At 37.9% G+C, this 10,172-nt stretch overlaps 1 long non-coding RNA gene across 1 annotated transcript; it reads right to left on the reverse strand.

Annotated features, from left to right (window-relative positions):
• Positions 1–5,795: 5,795 nt before the first annotated feature.
• On the reverse strand, positions 5,796–10,107 carry LOC106888746. Its single transcript, XR_001412171.1, has 3 exons — positions 9,952–10,107; positions 7,551–7,694; positions 5,796–6,763 (listed from the first exon to the last, which is right to left on the reverse strand). It is a non-coding gene; the product is annotated as an uncharacterized LOC106888746 (long non-coding RNA).
• Positions 10,108–10,172: the final 65 nt, after the last annotated feature.

The raw sequence follows: 10,172 nt of genomic DNA on the forward strand, positions 1-10,172 counted from the left end.
CAACATTTATTCCTCAGATTGCAGTGTTTTATGAAGCTTTTCTACTTGGAATAATGTAGCATGCCCTTTGTTTCTGGGCACTAAAAACAAATGTGTGAGAATTTACTTTTTCATTACTGTTGGATTGTTCTGCTTTGCAAATAAAGGATAGTGTCTTTGCTTTTACATTGTCCGACAACCCCAAGATACACAATGAACTAATGTTAGTCAGCTGTGTGAAAAGGAAGGTTGCACAAGCTTGCAAAGACAGATCTTTCTCTTGTGGTGAATTCCAGCCAATACTGTAACGTATCTGGAGAATCCTTAACAAGCTTCCAGTTTAACAACGTCTCTAAAATATTGGCATATACAGAACAGAAGCCTTTGTGGGTTTTTTGCTATAGCTAAGTTCCTTGCATATTGAACAAAAACCTGTAATGAGGAAAATAGTTTCAACTGACTTAGAAAAACAGCTCGAGTCTATAAATGAATGAAAGGAAAAGCCAGATAACACAGCTGTTTTCTGTAATGGCTAGGCTGTCTTCAAACAACTCGGCTGTGAAATGATGCAAGCCTTGAGATTATTACTTTTCCCCGTTGGCAATTTGTATTCTTGAAGAGTGTTTGTGCTACTGTATTTCACTCTCAGGATGGGGGTGGCACATATTGTGCCAATTGTGGTAACTAAGGTCTATTAGGACACACCAGTTTTTCTAAATATACCCCTAGTCACTTCATCTACAATTCTTAAAAATGTAAAATGCCAGTTCTCTTGATAATACAGTAAAGGCAAGATGCCCAGAAAGATGGCATGTGTTGTCTTCAACTATTGCAGTTCCCCGGTCTTGCCTACTTCTTGAAGCAGTAACTGCTGCTCTGAGAAGTGCTGCTTGAAGAGTCTGCTGTTGTGGAGCGCTGCTCCTCCCTGACAACAGAGTGGTGTTGTCAGATGTTACCCAGGGTAGTAGGAAAGAGTCGTTCAGCTTTGCTAAAAATTGCATTGACTATATGCATCAGTAGGTAAAGGCTAGGCTTGTACTGATTATATCCAGAATAACTTTAAACATTGTCTCAGGAAACGGTTAGAAGTTTTTTGTTTACTTTTGGAATTAATTAGTTACTTACCTCCTCAGAAATCTGCAGCTTCGCAGCTGTGCGTTAGGGCTTGCGTTCTTTGCCTAGGAGTAATTAGTTTGGTTAAGCAATAAGTTAACCTGAGTAGATCCACTAGCTTTATAACAAATGCAATACTGTAATTTCCAGTTATGAATTTTTTGATGTGAATAACTTGTGTTGGACTGAAGTAAATGTCCAGAAAAGGCATTTAGTCATAACTTCATTCTCCCCAATCTCTTACACTTGGTGCTATGTGAATGTACACAGATACATAGACAGACACGTATCTCTGTGTATATATATATCTAGATGTATTTCTATCTTTTCCTAAAACTTAGTTTTAGTCGCTTCTTGGCAGGGTAGGTGCAGGAACAGGAGAGCTAGTAATTCCAGCTATTACTCTCCCTCTCATGCGTAGGGAGCACAGTTTGGATGGGGGGAAATTGACCTAAGAGTGCATTGGGAGACTGAGGACTTTGGAAACTCGTTCTCTGGAAATGAAAGAATGGTACAAGTGATACGAGCTTTGTAGGGCATGGTGCAGCATCCTGATAAAACACACCAGCAAGAATGCTGAATTATCAATGATTTCTAATATTCAGCCATTAAAGCTCTATAGAACACGGATGTCTTGTGCTTCTTAAATCTCCTCATAGGTTTTCTTTTTCTGAATCTAGGAAGTGATAAACAATCAAATCATTATTGTGATTACAAAAGTATCTGCAATATAAATGCATTGAAGTATGTGTATTGGTTAACACATTAAGTGAAAATATGTAGATGGTGGCATTTCTGGAGCTGCTTCATATCTTCTTTGTCTGATTACTACCAGAAACTTGTTAACAAGAAGTGCTATTGAAGTCTTGCAGTGATAATTATTAATTCTTTTCCTTAACAACAAAAGCCTCACAGTATTGCTTTTCCTTTGGCAACTGAAAAGATCTCATTTTGGATCTTAAAGCTTGAAACAAAGTAAGGAGTTTCCTAGAACAGCTGCTTGGGAGGAGAATTTTAAACAGTGTAAGTAAATGACACCTCGGGTGGAGATTCCCTGGTGAGCAATAAAACCAAAGTGAATTAGCAGCACACTGATGAGTGGGTCAGTGGTCTCGATCGGTGATGGATGATAATAGGTACTCTTATGAGCTTGCAGCTTTAACACTTGATTACTAGGCAAGAGCCAGATGAACATGGTACACCTTATAAAGAAGGCTTTTCATGAATTTCTGACACCTCCTGTTCTGGAGGCTGAGCAGCTTCTGCAGTTTAGATTTATGGTAATTTTAGATAGAATTGAGCATAGGCTGTGATTTAGATGACTTTCTCTTTTCCAGCAGTAAGTCGATGGGCAGCAGTCTGTGTGTAGGATGGAACAGCCTTTACTACATTTAGAAAGAAGGATGGGAGTATTGAATTTAGGGATCAAAGAAGTTAGAAAACTGTTTAGGGAATCTTATATGCTTTTATGAGAAAATGGGTAGTACCATTCTGTGGCTTGGAAAAGTGGGGTTTGCAATAGACAAAAGCGAGAACTGAAAGTAGAGAGACACAGCAATGGGTTTGCAGGGAAAAAAGATAGTGGGACAAAAAATGTATTAGAGGAAAAGTCCCTGCATATACCAAATTCATCAACACATACCAAAATATGTGTTGGTTGTGTAATGCTGAGAAGCTCTTGGGGTCTGATATATTTCTTAAGCTTTTCTGTGAAACGTTGACAAGATGTCCTGTTGCTTTTTTCCAGTAGCCCTCTGCTAATTTGAAAAATACCAGTTTGGGGAAAGTTAAGAAGTTCATCCTCCATTCAGATGGAGATGGTTATTTCTAGTAATGTCTGAGAGATGGAGGGCTGAGAACTGCACAGACTTTTTTTTTTTTAATGCTTATTTGAGAGGTCCTTGATAAATGGTGTATATTATTTATTAACAAAACATCACTTTTGGGTTAAGGGGTGGTGTCACTGGCCTTTGATCAAATATAATTGAATCCGTTATCTAAATTTAGTGTATTAGTCCTCATTTTATTAACAAATTGAAGATTAAGGAGAAGTGTTTTTATGGCACAGGAAAAAAGGAAACAAACAAAAAAGTAACCCAAAGTATTGGGTGGGATAACACCCAATAACAACAACATTGGCTCAGAATTGGTTGCTTATAAGTAGAATCATATTATGGCATTTGTGAATGGGGTTTATTTTTAATCACTCCTAGGAAGGGAGTCTATTACAGCCTGAACTTGTTAGTCTTATTGTTTAAAATGGAATGATACATTAAAAAGTAATGAGTGTTGCAGTCTAAGTGTGTCTTTAGCAATGTTAGTGACATTATGATGGATTAACAGCCTGTAAACTGTGGTAAATATTTTACCTAACACTTATTAGTATTTTTATGGGTATAAATTTTTGCTTTTACTTTGCATCTTTTAAAAATAATCATGCTTTAATGCATTTTAAAAAACCACAATAACCTAATAAATATGCTGTTCTTCAGCAGGTAAAGCCTGTGCTTTCCATGGTATGTAATGTCAAGCAATGTTATAAAATAGAAGTAGAATTGGACCACTGTGCACAAGTTAGAATTTGAAACCCCAGAATAAGAGACTATCTTGGGTTGTTTTTTTTTTTTTTTTTTCTGTGATAGGGTATTATTATGCTTGCAGGCAGCAAGGGTTCAACTAATGTTCACTAGAACAAGCAGCCACCAGCATTGGTGGAAAAAAATGCAGTCTTAAATTTGGTTCTTACCCAAAGTAACAGTAACTGCTGAAGAGGTGAAACTTGATTTGCATAAAGCAGCAAGTCTTAAATAGGTTTTATCAGGTTGCTGTTGTGACCTTAAGACAATTAATGAATTGCATACACTCCATTTAAATAAAGCAATTTTAAACTCTGAAAAGCTAAGAAATGTATTTAGTGCTTCCTAAGACATTTCAATAAGACTAAAATGATATTTACCTTTTGATAATTCTTGGTGGTCTTACTCTGCAGTTGTGATCAGATATTTAAGACAGTCTAATATCCTTCTTCTTCAGGACTTTTTCTTATGTTGTTGTATTATTTTTTTAATATAACAAGATACTGGAATTTATTACCATAATTTGTTTACTTTTTAATATATGCTAATTCCAGTAGCCTTTTGAGATAACTTTGATTTTCAGGATCAGTCAATATTCACAATAAATAAATAAGGCTCACCAAAGTGATAGAGCAGAAGTAGATCACAGGTTAGCCACTGCTGCAATAGAATTGCACAAAATTCATTTTCTGTAGCATCTCATAAGCAGCACTGTGTTGCCTAAACTACGAGTTTTTTGATCAGATACTCAAGAATTCAGAAAAGTCACATTTCCATCTCAAAATTCCTTTGTGTGATGCAGGAATTAATTGGAGAGTGACAGAATTACAGGCCTCTGAAATACCTAAATAGCTTTACATAATTACTCGACATAGCACTGTTTCTTGGATCAAAAGCTATGCTATATTTTCAACTTTGCAATAAGGACAGTACTTTTAAAATAATTAATTGTTAGTCTAAAGTTTGCAGAGTGCTTTCAGCTGAGTGGTTGGAAACTTAACCTCACTGTCAATAGATTTCACTTCATTTAGTGATGCAAAAGGACCTGTCTTTTGAAAGAGTCTCAGTACTACTTCTCCTCTTTCTCCCCCCTTACATACATAATTTTTGGTACCCAGTGTTTGTGTCACTAATCCTGCCAACATCTGAAGTAAAAGCAATGCTTTTCATAACCTTTGAAGTCTATATTTCAGGCTTTGACAAGGGTCCCTTAAAGTGGCTCTGAGGAATTTGCAAGGTTTGGGTGAACATTCACAAGCCCATTATAGATATGGCCAGGGGTTTCATTCTAGTGTGTAGACAGTAATAGATTAGCTCTTAAATATGTTGTGACCTTTACTTCTCATTTGTATCATCAGAGAAAGAAGGCTAGGTTGGTTTGTTTCCGTGGCATTCTGTCCATTATGTTAGAGTTCTCAATTACGGTTTTTCATTTTTAAGTTCTGTCTTTGGTTTTCAAGTATTTTGAATGCATTTACAACCTAGCACTAGCCTTGGGAGTAAAAAGGTAATTTATTTGCTTAGAGAAAAGCGTTTCCTAGCATGACACTCAAAAAAAGCCAAATGCAGACTTTGTCTTAATAGTTGAAAATTCAAAATAAATGAAGCTTATGTAAAATGGCACTAACAGACTAGAGCTACAGTGGACTGCTGAAATTGGATTTGGTTAGCTATAAACATCATTAGCTTAAAGCATTCTAGCTTACCATGCAGTGTGAGCTCTCATAGGCTGGGATGTGATAATGCTTTTCTCTTTTACATTTTAACTCCTTGTGGAGATGCTAAAGCCAGCTGAACATAGGCTTTGTAGAAGCTAAATTAACCATGCATTCCTTGGGGGTTTATGGCAAACTGTGAAGTTTATTTGGTGTTGAAGTGTGCTAAAGATAATGTGATGGTAACCTAAAATGCTATACTTAAAACATATTGTGAGTGTATATTAGTATTTTTTAAATCTTGAGAGGTTTTATTTATTCTAATGTAACTGATTTTTCAGTATATGTAAACATAGGTTGCATATACCCTTAATAGTCTCATGAACTGAAATATTAGTGTTTGATTTGACCTGAACAGTATACACAAACAAGATGATAATATTACCAAGTTGCATACAAAGTACTGGTGGGGTTTAGAATTTTTGCAATATTTTAATTTATACAAGTCACTAGCTCATGTCCATTATGTGAAACTGTGCATTTAATCCAGTGAGTAATATTACTTGACCTCAATCTCTGCAAGTGGGTTGGAATTGGTCAATAAGTAGACATTCTTGTACCAATGAAACACTTAGATTTGTACACATGGGACTTTCATAAAATTCAAAGAATATATGTACCTATGTTAAGTCCCTACAGAATAGGTCTAATATGCAGTCTCTTGCTCTTCCTCAGATGTACAGCTCACTTGAAACAAGTCAGCCTGTGTTCTCACAGCATGCAAACTCTACTTGATGAATCCTTCCACCATTGGGTTGTTTCCAAATAATAAATCGTGAATGTTCAGATTTTGCCTTTCATCTGACAATCTCAGTGCTTTGTGAAGCTGAGATGACTTTTGTTATCCCTCTACTTCTCCTGTTTTCATTTTCTATGTGTAAGCGTATGTGAAACATAATACTTGCAGAGAAGTAAGGGAAAAGTTGCATACAATTGTTAAAGGTTGGAAGGATTTTCAATACAGGACATTATATTAAATTGTTTATTACATGAGATTGCTATATCCCTCCACTTCCTTTTTTTTTCTGCCTTCCCACTGCCTTTATTTAAGGGCTCGTTTTTTAAGAGAAGTATTTCAGAGAAGGGAAAATGGGGGGAAGGGAGTGCCAAAAAAAGGCACTGTGGAGAACACGTGAGGATTATGATCTCAGTATTTAGAACTGCTGAGGAATATACTACAAAGCAAGTATTAACACCACATCATGCAGTGTAGTTAGGACTTGTCTATTTTTGCAGTATCTGAATCTTCTAATATATGTGGAATATAGATAAACTGACGTATTTCCTTTTTTTGGAGGTGGCTTGCATCTTCAGCAAGGCTTTTAATACTTTAGCCTTCTGCATTTATTCCTCTGTTTAGAACTCATTGTAGATAAGCATCTGAAAAAAGAAATACAATAAACATTTGTGTTAATTATATCATTTCCTCCTACTCTTCTCCCCTGCACCATATGTTCTCTTCTCTCTATGCCTCTCGATTGATTTTCTTTTTTTCTTTTTTTCTTTTTTTTCTTTTTTATTTTTTCAATTTCTTTTTATTACGGCTTGGTACGTGTCTAATCAGAAGACCTCAAAGTATCCTCTGATGTGACCCTCTTCCTGCACCCTTTTATAAGGGTAGATATATCTGGAGGTAGAGACAGGAAAAAACAATGGCATTAATTTGTCAGGTACAGTTACTATAAGTATTTATGGTCAGGACTTTTCCTTAGTCTGTGTTCTGTACAGCCTTTGTGTCATATCCCATATTACCCTTTGCCCTTGACCTGGTGGGTTTTTATTTTTTATTTGGTTAGGGTTTTGTGGTTTGATTTTTTTGTCATTGTTGTTTTTCTCCCCCCAGTCCCTCAGTTATTTGCTGAATATGGTACACTGCAAAAGCTTTGGGGATTCATCAACTGCCTGTGACCGTGCCTGTGACTTTCTATTACAACTCTTGATGATTCACGTGTCCAAATTTTATTTCTGCTTTCATGGGGAAAACAGCTTCTTTCATTTTCTGTGAGATACTAAAATGCGCTATTGTACTTGATCATCAAAGACACAGCAGGAGATTAGATGCCATTTTTATCCCTTAAAAATGGGGGGCTGGGGGCAGGGCGATCCAACTTAATACACTTGTATGGAGAGCTCTGCTTCTGAGACCACTGGCGTGTCAGTAACCTACCTGCACTTACTGCTAAGATGCACTTTGGTTTTAGAACGTAAATTTGCTAAGTGCATAAACATTTTCATTCTCCCATCAGTTATCTGTATGTGCGTTGTTCTAGTGGGACCAGCACTTAGAGATTCTTCCAGATTCGGCAGTTATCTGTAACAGCATAAGGACATGATAGAAATGTCACATTACTTCCAAAACATAAATCCACTACTATGTTTTGAAACTTAGCTTTCTTCCGACTTTGCTCCAGGACATCACGAGGCTATACCAAATAATGAAGCACACTGCTATAATCCTGCTATGAAAGACTCAAACCTTTCATCAGAACTTACCACTGCTTTTTGTCTATTTATTTTCCTTGGGCCTTATGCAAACCCACTTGGGAAAGTTTCTGCATCCTCCTCATGAGGGCAACACGGGGCATGTGGTAACATTAGTTTTGAGCCTGGTGTCTTCACTGCAGTGAGATCTGCGTAGCAGGAATAGGCAGCAGTGGTCAGGCCAGGATACAGTAGCTTGACAGAAAGCAGTGTTGTGTTTCTGTCTGGTTTGTAGGTGTTAAAGCACTGTTACAGGATAGGCTTCCTTTCCATTCACTGAATTATCGAGAGGAAGGAAATAACTGCATGAATATAAACAGCGTGTGTTAATGAAAGATGCTGAGAGCACGCTATGGTAGAATGCATACAAATGTTCATGAACACAAAAGGAGGTGTCCATGCTCATACTGCCAAGTATAAATTTCTTTTTCAAGTGATTTCTTTTTTTTTCTGAGACTAGCGATAGTAGAAATAGGATTCCTATATTAAAAAAATGTGAGTGCTGAGTTATACATGCCACATGCATAAATTGTAGATCTGACATGGTATTGAATGTATAATAAATGTAAATAAAGTCAAGGTTTGACAAATGACTTTATTATCTTTTCTTGCAAATAATTAGTGATGGTTTTAATATATGTTAAATTTCTCAGGCCTATAGAACATGGCCACTTTGTATGTGCTTTCAAAAAGTTTCTAAGGCTTACAGTAATTCTTGGAAGGATGAGGGGAGCTCTTACTTGTCACCAGTGCCCTGTGTTGACTTGAAGCAGATAAGCATTGGTGTTAATTTGAGTCCCACAAAATTAGCTTTATGAATTTCCTTCCTGACATTGTTCAGCATGTAAAAAAGCTAAACAGCACAAGTAGCGAGACAGTCCACGATTCCTTTTTCATTCCTAGTTTTGAAAAGATGCTATTGTTTATATAATATGTTCAAAGGGCACATAATTAATTATATACGGTTAGTCAGCCATGTGCATTTTTACATTTCTGCCTGTAGGTAGGCTGAACACCTGGTGACATGGCAGCATATTTAAAACACTGCTTAGAAAATCCACAGTAACAGCACAGATAATAGGACTTTCAAAATGGTTGATTAATACACAAAATGTGTCCCTTTTAACAAAACTCTCATTATTGCCTTCATATGAAGATAATAGTACAGACAGAAATATCATCTCTGTGCTGTTCCTGGTGAGGATGGCCAGTGGGTGGTGAAAGTTGCAGCGTACCACGCTACGCTGTTCTATAGTTTCCCTAAGGTAGTCTTTCTATCTTTAAACTTCTAGTTTCTTCTGAGAAAGCAGAAAGCTTTTGTCAGCCAGGTGCTGAAGAGAGGTTTTGATATTTAAAGCAAACTGTTCAGTGCTCTTAGAAATGTTAATGTGGAAAAAAATACAGGTACTACATATCTAGCTTCAAGACAGCAAATGTTAAACGAGATAAGAACAGTATACAAAGGCAGAGTGAATATTTTGAGGTGTTAATTCTAACTACAGTGGGAAGAAACTAGAATTCTGGAGCGGGCAATGGAGCTGTATTGCATGATGCAAGGATGACTCAGCCCATGCTCAGATCATCTCCAGGTCTTGCCATACTTATTTACATTAAAGTTCAATTGCTATTCTAAGTCTGTGCATTTAGTGGAGAAGAAGGTGAGAAACAAGCAGAGGGAGAAGAATAAGAGCAAAAGGAAGGTTTTAAAATGCAACAGCAACAAAAATACCTGGACCGATCCCTCCTGCTCCCCACGCTGCTCTCTCTGTGGAAGAGCTTGCAATCTTATGTTTGCTTATGTCAAGAGGATTCTTCTGTGAGCACAAATTAATAATTTATTCATAGGCTGGAGTCCGTTAGCTCGCATTGATTTACTTATGCTGCATTTCTTTTCATTCATAAGCCTTTGCTAGTCCTGATCTCTCGGATAGTGACTCGCTGCAGCGCTCAGGCGTGGGAGGAAGCAGCCAAACCTGCCTTTTTATGCACAAGGACGTGCTATATAAGCCTCGATTAAATGTGCGAGCCTGCCCTAAACCCGGGGCTCGCTCCGGGGACCCGCTGCTCCCGCTCATCAGCGATGCTACCTCGGCGGGGATCGCTCCTCTCCTCCTTCCGTCTGCCCGCGCCCTCCTCGGTGCGGCTCGGCGGCCGGGATGCTGGGCGCCCTCGGCGCGAAGAGCTGAGCTCCGTCCATCCGTCGCCTCTCCGGGCTGTGTGACAGATGCTTGTCGTGCAGCGCTGCCCTGCCTGAATTGGCCGGGTCTCCGGTGGGTGTGCACGGCCCCCCCCCCACCACCACCCCCCC

This window comes from Calidris pugnax, unplaced genomic scaffold (assembly GCF_001431845.1).
Source record: "Calidris pugnax isolate Ruff unplaced genomic scaffold, ASM143184v1 scaffold128, whole genome shotgun sequence".
In the NCBI taxonomy this organism is placed as follows: domain Eukaryota; kingdom Metazoa; phylum Chordata; class Aves; order Charadriiformes; family Scolopacidae; genus Calidris; species Calidris pugnax.